Below are 15,000 nucleotides of genomic sequence, written 5' to 3'. Positions count from 1 at the left end.
GAACACCTTTGGGCGCTCGGATTTTTAAGCATTATGTTTACGCGAGCTGGCCCTATTTTTCCCCAATCAGTCCAGTTGCCATTAACGAGGACCGTTCCCGGTAATTGCAGATGCACAGTTTCTACACAGACTAGGTTACCGAGAGTTTGCGATATTTCGGAAACTCTGCATTCTCGTATCGTCGTTCCTTAAGGTTTTATTGTTGCTGCTGATGTCGCTCTTTTAGGAAAATTGTTCTCTTCAACTTTTAAATTTCCTGCTGGTCCTACGTTTATTGATATTATTCCTATTCCTATGTTATTTAAATGATTCACATAGCTAAAAAAAAATTTAAGTTATTTGAAAACTTTAGATACTGATAAATATTACCGCAATTAAAACATCTCTGTTCATATAATCTACATAGCATCGTTTTCAATGATAAAGTATTAAATAAATATTAACAACTACATTTTATTCATAGATATATATATATATATAATATATATATATATATATATATATATATATATATATATATATATATATATAATATATATGTGTGTGTGTGTGTGTGTGTGTGTGTGTGTGTATAAACTTTATCATTTACACAATTAATACAATTACTGACTGGAGGTAATTTAAACTGGTTCCAGTGTGTCAATGAGATCCTGTTAGTAATATCTATATATATATATATATATATTATATATATATATATATATATATATATATATATATATATATATATATATATATATACATACATACATATTGCTTGATATAGTGCATAGTGATAGAACCGTTATTTTTATTATGTTTCGCATTAAAATATCGGGGTAGGTTACGCAAAAAACGAATTCTTAGGCTAGATTATGCTTGCTTGCGACACCAATGTAACATAAATAGAACAATAAATGAAAGATTATGTTATTCTGGGGTTTCTGATTACTGTAGATGATTTTTAAATATATTAAAAGAAATTATATAAAAGACACTAGTTCTATGAAGTGCTTTCGTACATCGTTTTTACTCTAATTATATTTTTTCATGCGGAACTGAATACTGACTTATTTTATAACATTACTTTATTTTAGATATTAGAGAATATAGTATGGTACCATTAATATTGTAAATGCATACCTTCTGAATAAAATTTCGAAAATTAGTAAACGTGAAACCACCTTCTTTTCCTGAGAAAATTATGACTTACATTACAATGAAATAATAACATCTGAGTGAAATTTAATAAAATAATAATTGTAATAACGAGGTATTATGAGGAGCCCATTTTTTTGCCTGCCTTTTTATTTTGAAAGAATGGTGATAAGGTACCATGATTAGTTGTCGATCATAATATCTAAATCAGAATTTTAAAAATAATAGAAACCGCACAGCATTATTTGGAATCAAATATATATTTAAGTAAAAAGATAGCATATATACCGAAGCATCGTTAGGAACCACACCCCAAAAGATGGAAAAAAAATGATAATAAGCAAAGCATAAGAAACAGAATTCACATCGGCCAAAGAGAAAGTGGTGCAACGGTATGAAAGGTTGTGTTCAGCGGGAAAATACGATTTCGGAATTCTGTTTGGCGAAGCTATTTTGCCTGAAAGCTTTTCCCTGAGAGCTTTTTCCTGATGCCTCTTCTCTTTTTTTTTTTATTTCTCTTCCCTCTTTGCGCCCGTGTGTATTTTTTTTAATCCCCTCGAAGCGCTGAAATACGAAAAAAAAACGACAACAATATTCTCGCCGTGGATTTACAAGTCGTCCCCGATTCATATTCCGGACGTCACATTCTCGATTCCTGTCCTCCTGTTTTTTATTTAATCTTTTTTTTTATTTTATCATCTTCCATTGTGAGTTCTTTCTTTCTTCTTCTTCTTCTTCTTCTTATCAAATATATGTTTGAATATCATGCTCTCTCTCTCTCTCTCTCTCTCTCTCTCTCTCTCTCTCTCGTCTCTCCTCTCTCCTCTCTCCTTCCTCTCCTCTCGTCGTCTCTCTCTATCGTAGTAGTAGTTGTAGTAGGTAGTAGTACCTAAGGTTGTCGTTATTCTAATTTTACTGTATTTCTTGTGTGTTTGTGTGTGTTAGAGAGAGAAAGAAGTGATTTTTACCATCAATCTATTCTCTCTCTCTCTCTCTCTCTCTCTCTCTCTCTCTCTCTCTCAAGTAGCATCTAATATTGTGTTATTTTAATTAATTTTACTGTATTTCTTGCGTGTTTTTGTGTGTTAGAGAGAGAGAGAGAAAGAGAGAGAGAGAGAGAGGAGAGAGAGAGAGAGAGAGTAATTTTCACCGTCAATCTATTCTCTCTCTCTCTCTCTCTCTCTCTCTCTCTGCAGTTGCAACCAGATTCGTGATACATTTGGCCTTTTTTTTATTTTACAGTTGAGTATGTGGATGTGAGCATGTGCGTGTGAAAGAGAGAGAGAGAGAGAGAGAGAGAGAGAGAGAGAGAGAGAGAAAGGATATCAAATGTGATTGTTAGTAAAATATTCTGGACACACAAATGAACTACCAAGTTTCAATAGATGACATTAAATCAGGATTTTATCTCGATATAGGACTGGTTTAGATACCATATTTTGTTTAGAGTGGGTGATTCCCTAATCACATATGAACCTGGCCACTTTGTGGTCAAAATTAGTGGATGCTTGTAAATACGATGGCTTATCATTGTAAAAATTAGCGGATGCTTGTAAATACGATGGCTTATCATTGTAAAAATTAGTGGATGCTTGTAAATATGATGGCTTATCATAGTAAAAACTAGTGAATGCTTGTAAATATGATGTCTCATATAATGGCTTATCATATGTACATATGATGGCTTATCATAGTGAAAAGTAGTTTATGCTTGTAAATATGATGGCTTATCATAGTGAAAATTAGTTGATGCTAGTAAATATGAGGGCTTATCATGGTAAAAATTAGGGAATGCTTGTAAATATGATGGCTTATCATGGTAAAAATTAGGGGATGCTTGTAAATATGATGGCTTATCATAGTAAAAATTAGTGGATGATTGTAAATATGATGGCTTATCATGGTAATAATTAGTGGATGCTTGTAAATACGATAGGGATTACTCATGGTAAAAATTAGTGGATGATTGTAATATGATGGCTTCCACATATGTAAAAATAGAAATGGATGATTGTAACAATATGAATGGCTTATCATGGTTAGCAAATACAAATTAGTGGATGATTGTAAATCCATGATGGCTTATCGTAGTAAAAAATTAGTGGATGACATTGTAAATATATGAGGCTTATCATAGTACAAATAGTGGATAATTGTAAAATGATGATGCTTATCATAGTGACAAATTAGTGGATGATTGTAAAAAATATGATGCTCCTTATCATAGTACAAATTATTGATGGTTATGAGTGTAAATATGTAAATGACTTGGCTTTATCATGGTAAAATTTGTGATAGACTGTAGATATGATGGCTTATCGGTATTATAGTAACAATTTAGTGGGTATTGCATTGTAATATGATGGCTTATCATAGTAAAGATAAGTTGATGCTTGTAGATATGATGGCTCATCATAGATTATCATTAGAAAATGATGATTGTAAATATGATAGCTTATCATGGTAAAAAATTAGTGGATGATTGTAAATATGATGGCTTATCATAGTAAAAATTAGTGGATGATTGTAAATATGATGGCTTATCATAAAGTACAAACAAATTAGTGAATGCTTGTAAATCATGATGGCTTATCATGGTATAAATTAATGGACACTTGTCTTACGAGACCAGTGCCTCGTATCACATTTGGTAAGTGTTAAGCCAAGCGGAAAGGCAAACTAAGTCTGATAACACATTCTCTCTCTCTCTCTCTCTCTCTCTCTCTCTCTCTCTCTCTCTCTCTCTCTCTCTCTCTCTCTCGACTCTGGCAATAGCTCTTTCCATTCATTAGGTCATCAACTCAGAGTCGGAACTACACAAATATACGTTTATTCAAAGCAAAGTATTAATTGAACAACTCAGATTCTTACAGGATAATTAAGTGGAATGATAGCTCAAGTTCAGATAACTTAGATAGCCACGTATTTGATAGTCTTAATCAGTAATTAGTCACACCAATTATTTCCTCTCCAAAATATAGTTTCCTCCACACAGGATACAGCCCCCCTCACTAGATCCGCCCATCTCCAGCTTAGGACTTCCAAGCACTTAATAAAGAAACATTGCAGAGCTATCTGCTCTTTCTCTCCAAAGCAACCGTCTCCATTGTTCTAGCTAACACCTGCCATTAAGAACGGACATAGCTCGCACACGTGCACATGAATTCACACTCTTCGTCGACACCCTCATAACTGGTTGCAGCTCTCATGGCACTGATATGCTTAGGTAAGGAACATTAACATCACACCACCCAAAAAAAGGTCATCAGCATTCTTAAGCTGTCGCCCGAACTCTCTGTATCTAATGAAGTCAAAAAAGATGAATCTGTACATTCCTCCTTTTTACACTTGTAAATATGATGGCTTATCATGGTAATAATTAGTGGATGCTTGTAAATATATCTCATATGATGGCTTATCATAGTAAAAATAAGTGGATGATTGTAAATATGATGGCTTATCATAGTAAAAATTACTGGATGATTGTAAATATGATGGCTTATCATAGTAAAAATTAGTGGATGCTTGTAAAAATGATGGCTTATCAATGTAATAATTAGTGGATGTTTGTAAATATGATGGCTTATCATGGTAATAATTAGTGGATGCTTATATAAATGATAGCTTATCATAGTAAAAATTAGTGGATGATTGTAAATAAGATGGCTTATCATAGTGAAAATTAGTGGATTCTTGTAAATATGATGGCTTATCATAGAAAAAATTAGTGGATTCTTGTAAATATGATAGCTTATCATAGTAATGATTAGTGGATGCTTGTAAATGATAGCTTATCATGGTAAAAATTAGGGGATGTTTGTAAATATGATAGCTTACCTTGGTAAAAATTAGTTGATGCTTGTAAATAAGGTGGCTTATGATGGTAACAAATTAGTGGATGCTTGTAAATATGATGGCTTTTCATGGTAAAAATTAGTGGATGATTGTAAATATGATGGCTTATCATAGTAATGATTAGTGGATGCTTGTAAATAAGATGGCTTATGATGGTAACAAATTAGTGGATGCTTGTAAATAAGATGGCTTATGATGGTAACAAATTAGTGGATGCTTGTAAATATGTTGGTTGCTATTTGTCAAAACAATTTAGAAATCTAAAAGTTTCACGATGAGATAGGACGGAAAAGCAAAAATGAAAAAATTGCGAAATGGAAATTCGAAAGTAAAAATAAATACTGCCGGAAAAATGTGAGTAAAAACAACAGAATTATCACGTCCAATTCAGATAATTTACGTCACCCAGAAGACACCCAGCTCGAACCATTTGTCTTCTTCAAGAAAAAGACGGAACCAGCTCTGTAAAAACAAAGAAAAACGACGACAAAAAGAAACAAAAAATATACTCAATTTTGGGTCCAGAGTTTTCAGGGTAACCGCATCTTTTCTCGCCCCTAAAATGATGTTTTGTTCTTTGTTAGACTTTATCTAAAGTTCTGGGGCGAGAGAATAATTAAGGTTAGTGAAAAGAGAGTGTTGGAGTGGTTGGACAGCAAAAATAAAGAGAGGAAGCTGGGATGGAGGTAAAGTAAAAGGCTAAAATTGGGTGTAGCTAAGGACCGAAGGGACGTTGCAAACACCACCTTTAGTAAAGCCTACAGTTCATCGCGTGAGGTGCACTGGGGACACTATCTCCTTACGTGAATTATGATAACAATGATGACTGACAAACCTCAGCCTTCAGCTGAACTTCAGAGCAAGGAATAAACAAAACAGAAACCAAAATAGAGTTCCAGACACAAACATACAAGTAGATTTCTTAACACTGCACAAGCAAATGAATTCATTAATTATTTCACAGCGAGGGACGTTGACAATGGGGAAGGGTAAACATAATTAACCAGGAAACTAATTCAGAAAAGCATTATATTCATAATAATGTACAATAAAATAGATTTGTGTTTTAGGAAGGCGAAGCAAGAAGCTAAATGTTACGTCTTCCACAGAAATATTAACATGTTTCTGAGAATAAGTGGAATGATTTGGTTTTTTTGAAGACTAATTTGTTAGTCATGATTTCTTTAAAATTTCATTAAAAAGAAGTGTGTTATTTATTCTGCCAGGAAAAACATAGACAACATACACCATTGCTCTTGATATTAGACAATACTACTTCATGCAAAAACCTCAGTAGATATTTAGAATGAAATTCAATTCTAGAACAAAATTACTAACCTTTAATAACCCAAATTATCTATCAAGAACAACGTTGCCACGTTTTGATTCCAGGTTAAATATTTCCAGCTCCAGCTTATAAATTTCATCACTGAAAAGAAATGTAGAATACTGAAACTCAGGTCACTGTCATTTTCCAGCATCGGATTCCTGACTTACCTTTGAAATAAATTCCTTCTTTTCATTAATTCTCTGTTGTACATTAATCTATTACATTTCACATTTCCTCTTCGAAAAATTGGAAACTCTTTTAACTGCCTTCCCACAATATTTTTTTTTCTTTTCCAGGACTGAATCTTTCATGGAATAGAGGATTAGGGTCTCAGTATCTCATGTTATTCGGAATACGAAAATACTACTTATGAAATCATGTGGTGGTTACTGTACTGTCCGGAAATTGTATGATTTGGTGGTTTATTCTTTTTACTGACGTGAGATGTCACCAGCTGAATTGAAATTCGAGAGATATTTGTATGTGGTTTTGGGGAGAATATGGAATGCTATTATTATTCTTAGACATGGTTTATTATCTTTTTTACCTGATAAGTTTTATTGTTATTTTTGGAGGGCTATCTGGAGGAATATATACATACATATGATATATATATATATATATATATATATATATATATATATATATATATATATATATATATATATATATATATATGTTTAACGTAACTTTTGTTATTCAAGGCTTGAAGAATGGTAGCCGTCCGAGCCTAATGTAATAATTTCATTAAATAATACAGATAAATTACATATCTGTACATAGAACCCACGACCTAAGGGGTCATTGGAAAATTAGGAGCGTCCAACGTGACCATGTGAAACTAGACCACGCTGTGCAATGCTTGCAGTAGCCTGGTTTGCATTTGGACATATCATCATTCCGTAGTTTGTAAACAGCTCACAACACCTTCCATGGGAAGCGGTTGACATGTTAACCCGCAGCGGAAACTCATGACTTCCGAGCCGGCGGACTACGTATTCATTATATATGTCAATCGCTGAGATAGCTAGTGTTCCGCTGTCTAACACCTTTATACTAAGTGGACAAGAGGGAGATAAGAAAATGGTGGCAGCTCAAATCTACATACACAAGAACCATATATGTCTACCGAAGAAATATATCATCGAATCCCAGCTATAAATCAATAATAAACTGAGGAAACGGGATCTTCAATCAACATGCAACTGTAAACATCCTTTGAATACGAAGATATGTCCTTCATCGAGACGAAGTCGAGCATCAACATCGACGTTTAAGTGAACATATCTCCAAGAATCAAAACCGGACGCGAAGCAGCATCGGACATCAACGGGAAGGAAGCAACCACCATAGAAAACAACGCGCGATCACAGGCAAGGACGTAGAGATTAGGTCAAGAGGAAGCAACGCGAGAGAGAGAGAGAGAGAGGCTGTGACATCATCACGACATCGACAGCTTCCTGCGACGCGAGAGAGAGAGAGAGGCTGTGACGTCATCGGAACGTCAACATTCTTTCCGCATATATACCAAAGCTAAGTACATTCTTTATCCATTCAGGTTTTTTCAGTGAAGTGTTGTACATCAAGAGTCGATCGTCCAGTATTCCTGGGGTGAGTTATCCAATCTTAATCTGAATTCATTACAGTAATTAATCTTCAACTACGAGTTCTCGCCCGCAGATTCTTTTTTTCTCGTTTTTGCTAATCGCTTTTTCTTCCAGGAGTACTCCGGAAAATATCTTTATCAAATTATCTGTATTAATATTATCTTTTTTGGGGATTTTCCTATTATTTGCAACACATTTTTATTTTATATTGAATATGCGTTTGCGCAGTGGACGATCGTATCTATACAGTGCTGGTAAAACAGCTAGGAATCGTATCAGTCAGAAAAAAACACGAATACAAGAGGAACACCTATACAACCAAAAACCCAGTAGTAACATTAACTTGGTTCAGGACACTAATTTTTCCTATTCAAGGTCCTGGAGGTAAATTTAGTTATGGGTTCTTCGAGTTCTACGCGTAACCAAGCCTCTATGGCTCAGCTTAATGTTGTAGAACGGGAGGCAGTAATTGCCGACCGGCTAAATGAATATCAGGATAACTTAAGTAACTCCGCGTGGGTTGCAAGATCCAATATCGCTGTGAAAGTTTTCATACGCTTGGTATATTTAACCTGTATGGCAGTCATGTTGCCTGTAGCTTTAGTGCGGTGTTTTGTTAAAAAGCTAACGCCTGACAGTACGGAACTAGATGTGTATAAACAGATCAAAAGACACATGTCTAAATGTACTGACCTTGATCCCTTGCTTACTCAAGTTTTTGCAAAAAATGAGAATAAGCCACAACAAGTAAACGTGGTCAATAATAATCAAGCTGCAGGGATGATTTGTTATAACTGTAAAAGACCAGGTCACATGATTTCAGACTGTCGGACGCGTTTTTGTTCAATTCATAACAGTTCCACTCATTCATATAATCGAGCTTCTCGTGAATCAAACAGCAGGAATCCTAAAAACACGCAAACAGTTGCCAATGAAAACAAAAAGAAGAGTCCTCAGTACTTTAAAAAGGAGCAGGCGAACAGCAATGCTGTTCAACAGCAGATACAAACAAATCGTGCTTCAAGTAACTCTGTTCCTGGGCCGTCTAGCCAGAACTCGCAAGGTCAGACGAATTTTCCGAGTGTGCAAAACAAAGCACATACCACGTAGTAAGCTCCAGGGGGGGGAAGGGACGATGTTGAGCCATTCATATAAACAACCTCTTTTGTATCAATAATCAATTTAATCATTTACCAGCTCTGTTGAGCCATTCATATCAACATATTTTGTATCAAATAATCAATTTAATCATTTACCAGCTCATTGTGAGGCAATCGATTTTCCTATGAAACACAAGGCCGAATCCAAAAAATCAGTGCAGGTTCCCGTAGATTTGCAACAAATTCACGCAATTATAAGTCAAGATGAGTTACGCCCAACCTTACATGCAGTAAATTTAGATCATAAGTCATTTACGTTATTCTTTGATTCTGGTAGTCCACGTAATATCATGGATTTGCGGACTCATCATTTGCTTTTTTCGAACTTCTCTATAGAGAAGTCCGGAGTAAGACTCTCGGGTATAGGAAATAATGAATTAAATGTGGTAGGAGTAACTCATGTTCAGTACAAGGTCGGTAAGCGCACGGTTTCTGATACCTTTATCGTTGTACAAAACATTGATATGTATCCCGCTGTAATTATAGGATACCCGTCTATGGGCACTCAAAACATTACCTTAGCCCCTGCAAAACACGGCGTGTATATCAAAGGAAAATTCTATAAGTCTTCTAACACCTTAAAATCAGTTTTAGATAACAAGGAGACAACAAATAGAATAGTAACATACGTTGAAGAACCAATCACTTGTCTCATGACTCAAGAAATCATCCATGCGACCCAACAGAATTCTCGCTCACCCGTAATATCAGCTTGCACGCAAACTCTCGAGCCGAGCGTAACTTCGAACATATTAGTGCGTGTAAAGAAAACCTTGCCGGGATCTGAAATGTTAATCCTTTCTGACACTGAAAACTCACGGATTATCCGTCACACAAGCCATTTATACAGTTGGCTCACAACAACAATGTAACATCGAAGTCTGTAATCATTTGAATACCGCTTTAGTAATTCACAAAAATCAACATATCTTGGATGTGGAAGTTTATAAACATCGCATTCTTACCATAGCTGAGATCAATCACGCTCAATCAGTTGCAGATGAATCCCTTTTGCAATCTATAAAAAATAAAATTAATAAAGACATTCAAGACGAAGAAATTCAGCAGAAATTTCTTGATCTTTTAACTAAATATCATGATGTTTTTTCCACTACGGATGGATCCTTAGGAAAACCGGATGTCATAGAACACCAAATAAGGTTAAAAGACAAGCAGAAGGTTATCTATGTACCTTCGTACAGACTCCCTATGAAATTCCAGAATGAGATAAATGAGGAAGTAGGTAAAATGCTAAAGGAAGGAGTCATTAGGAAATCAAACAGCCCTTATAATTTTCCGTTAATAGTTGTACCGAAAAAAGATCGAACTTGGAGTATCTGCGTAGACTTCCGTCGCTTAAATGAGGAAACTATCCCTGACCAATTCCCAGTGCCATGTACTGACGATATTCTATCTTTACTAGGTCAGAACAAATATTTTACCAGTTTGGACTTACTCAAGGGTTTCAACCAGATACCGTTGGAAAAGGAGAGTATCCTATACACTGCCTTCAGCACAGCCAGGGGACATTATGAATTTTTGCGTATGCCTTTTGGTTTACGTTGTGCTCCCATAACTTTTACTAGAATGATCAACATCGTGTTCGGAGACTTGTTAGGGGATATCCTACATGCCTATATGGACGACCTTGTAATCTTTTCTAATACCTTAGAAGAACATCTACATAAATTAGAGCTAGTGCTACAAAGACTAAGACAGCATAACTTAAGGGTAAAGATAAGTGTGAATTTTTCAAAACAGAACTAGTTTATTTAGGTTTCACGGTGTCTAGTCAAGGTCTTAAGGTAGTCCATGATAAGGTATCGGCCATCCGTAACTTTCCGATACCTACTAACGTCAAGGGAATACAGCAATTTCTAGGATGTAGTGGGTACTATAGGCGTTTTATACGCAACTACTCAATCATAGCCGCTCCCCTAACCGATCTTATAAAGAAGGGCGTAGATTTCATATTGTCTGAGAAACATCAACAGGCGTTTGATACATTGAAAGATGAACTGTGTAGTTCCCCTATCTTAAAATTTCCTGACTTCGGTAAGGAATTCTTTATTGCAACAGACGCCTCAGACCTAGGAGAAGGTGGGGTATTGCTTCAGCAATATGACAAACAGTTTTTCCCTATAGCTTCCGAAAGTAAATATGCAGTAATAGACAAGGAAGGGCTCGCTATTGTTAATTCACTAGTGCATTTTAAGTTCATAATATACGGTTATCCCGTCAAAGTTCTCACTGATCATAAGCCCCTAACCGACTTCTTTAAAGGCTTTAGTCACAGCCCCAAACGAACCCGGTGGCATATGATCATCCAGGACTTTGGCGCGAGGATTGGGTATTTACCTGGGAAAGCAAATATCATTGCTGACGCATTATCACGCAACCCCGCGTCATCTTGTACGGAACCATTAGCTGAATTAATAGATATAACAACATCCATGCCTATTGTTAAAACCATATCTGAACAGGAAGATCTGGGCTGGAGTGCTGAACTATCACAGACGGAACAAAGAAAAGATCAGCAATTAGAAAAAATCATAAACGCTTTAAACGGAAATCCTAAGGAAAAGGAATATATAAAGTATAAGCAGCAGAATTATATAATCAAAGATAATATCCTGTGTAGATCCGTGACGAGGAAAACCCGCAACACACCACAGCTGAATAACGACCAGGTGGATTTACCGATCTCACTTTCTTAAATTGGTTGCATGCAAATCCATTGCATGGTCACCCGGGTTTCTCCATCATGTCACTGAAAGCCAAATCCTTATTTTATTGGCATACGATGCTTACAGATATAAAAAAGCACATAGCTAATTGTCGCACTTGTTAAGAACACAAAGGGCACACGAAGACACCTGTCAGCCTAGGGGCTTATCCCATGGCCAATCAACCCTTTGAAAGAGTACACTTAGATTTATTAACAGGGTTTTACGAGTCAGACAGAGGAAATAAGCACCTCCTAGTAATCATAGATGCCTTGACTCGATATATCGAACTGATAGCGCTTAAAACTAAAACCGCAGTCGAGTGCGCTAGGAAGTTTTACGAGTGCTACATTTGTAAACATGGAATTCCACACATGATAATATCCGACTCCGGCGGAGAATTTAATAATCACTTCCTTAACTCCTTGTGTGAATTCCTTTGCATAAAGAAAATCAATACCATGATCTACCACCCAGAGTCTAACGGGCTAGTGGAAAGAGCAAATCGTAAGGTTTTAAACATTTTAAGGGTCACCTAAGGGGGAATGGACCCCAACTGGGACATTGCCATACCTGCGGTACTAAGCACTCTTAATCACTCATATCATGTATCTATTAAAATGTCGCCGCACGAGGCACTGTACGGTACCCCAGCTAGAACGCCTTTCCATGTATTAAGGCCTACAACCAATTTATCAAATCCTCTAAAGGATGTTATGGATGCAAGCATAAGTCGTTATAATATACTTCGTAAGAATCTAGAAGAATCACAAGTCATAATGAAAAGAAATCATGATAAAATAGCTAAGCCAACTAAAACATATGCCGTGGGCGATAAGGTATACATACAAGTATACGTACGCAAAGGAATAAACTACAAACTGACATCTAAGTTTGAAGGCCCGTTTAACATTTTAGAAATATTAACGGCCAATAGATTTAGGGTTCAAAACGTATCCCAACCCACTGATATGAGATTCGTTCCATTGGCGCACATCAGAAATTAAAAAGAAGGGTAGAAGGAAGTGAGGGAAATTTTTGTATCTATGAAACTTGTGTAATGACTTATATATATAATATTTGTATGTAAACATTTTTCTTTAACATGAGTTATTACATATATTTTACTCATTGCAGGTTTCCAAAATGAATCTGTTATTGTTAGGGGGGATATTGTTCGTTCAGACATCTTTGTCGTGTGGGAAGAGCGCTAAAACAAAAAAATTAGATTTTACTCATGGCACTATTGTAGAAAGAACAGAAAACGTTTTCATTACCGCAAGGAATATAGTCATAGAAGTTGATATGCAGGCGATCTTTCTTCCTGAGGATGACGTCATTAACCTAAAGAGTGACCTGTTGGGGTTTGTTGTTTCGTTAAATGAAATGCACCAACGTCATTTTCATGCTAACTCAGAGGGTTCGCTAGCTCAAACAATCAGCGTCGCGGAAATGTTATCATACGACTTGCAGAATAAAACCGCCGAGGCAGAAGATCTGGCTCGAGACCTGCTGATGTGGTCTGTGCGGCACAATAATCTCGAACGTCGCAACCCGCTTATCTTTGCTGGATTAAACATCTTTGGATCTGTTGCAAGTTTAGGCTTAGGAATTTCAAATCGCCTTGAAATAAATGATCAAAATAAGAGAATTGAGTTCTTGCAACATAAAACCGAATTAGCTTTGTCCGAACTGCATAGCCAGTTATCCTCAATCAATCAAATAATGAGTTTGGTGAACGAACATTCTAGTAATATCGATCAGATTATGGAAGTACAACACTTGCTGGCTACGTTAGCTTATTATAGTTTGAAAATAGATCATATCCGTACCAAAATATCACATTTTATTGAGAAATCAAAGGACTATGTAGAAGCTATTACGCTAGCAACAAAGGGTGTTTTATCCCCACATCTTATGCCTATTAAAGATCTGACTTTAACTTTGGAGAACGGACGGGAGAAACTAGGTTATATTCCTTTGTTAGACGCCCATAAGATAGAGTTTTATTATAGCTTAATATCGGTAAGCGTTGAAAATTACAGGATCATGATTACCATTCCCTTTGATTCTTCTGATGCCTGGCAAGCATACAAAATAGCACCGTTCCCAACTTTCATGACGAATAACTCAAGTCCAGTAATATCCAATTTGACGGAACACGTATTGATTTCCCCTAATAGGGAATCATATACAGTCATTAAAGACTTAGATAAATTTACTCACTGTTCAGAAGCCATGAATAATAAAGTTTGTACAGCTGACTCTTTTGAATTCCATCCTATATCAATGGATTCATGTGAGTAAGGCATAGTGCTAAACGGTTCTCTCTCCCATACACACGAAGGTTGTCTGAAAAAACCGGTAATAAGTTCAATTACAGACTGAACAACGGCTCATGGATCCGATACGACAAGGAAGGCTTTGAAGTGGCATGTCCGGACGGGACCACGGCCCACTCCCAGGTCTTTGTCACAGCCGACGGATGTACCAGGACGTCTACGAACTACACGGTCAGAAGGGTTAACACTATAATCCACGAACGTGCATATTTTGCTAACTTTACGTGGGCGACTACAATTATCCCATCACTACCTCTCCCATGCAACGCGAAGGTGGCTCATCGTTTGACGCAACTGGCTGAGATGGACCACACGTCACCGACTTAAGCAGGAGGAGAAAATCTTCGTTTCTACGTGCTGCTAGCCGTGTTTTGTGTTATGGTAATGATTATTATCGCCGTTAACATCTTTGCTTGGCATAGGTTGAGGCGAACACAGATAGATCTTCAAAGGAACGTTCTGCCGGCGTCCAGACGACACTCCTGTTGAGTTAAAAGCGTTTACTTTCAGAGCCTTCTGAAACTGGCCATTTCACCTGACTCTGAGGAAATTTGTCTGGAATTGTGTTATGTGTGAAAAGCGGTCTGTATGCTGGCAATATGTAGGACAAGAGACTCCAAGCCTTTGCATTTATATTTTTTTGATATATGAACAGTTAAAAGTATCTTTCGGGCACCTAATAAAATATTGAGGCCCTATATATTAAACTGTTGGTGCGTGTACGTACCAGGAATCTATATCTTGTGCACAATCATATGTTATCTTTATAACTTTACAAAGAGTAACAAATACTCTTGAACAGTTATCCATGATCATGTTATGTATCTTTACAGGGTAACAACT

This window comes from Macrobrachium nipponense, chromosome 38, assembly GCF_015104395.2.
Source record: "Macrobrachium nipponense isolate FS-2020 chromosome 38, ASM1510439v2, whole genome shotgun sequence".
Lineage (NCBI taxonomy): Eukaryota > Metazoa > Arthropoda > Malacostraca > Decapoda > Palaemonidae > Macrobrachium > Macrobrachium nipponense.
The sequence above is the reverse complement of the archived record's forward strand: the minus strand, read 5'-3'. Positions refer to the sequence as shown.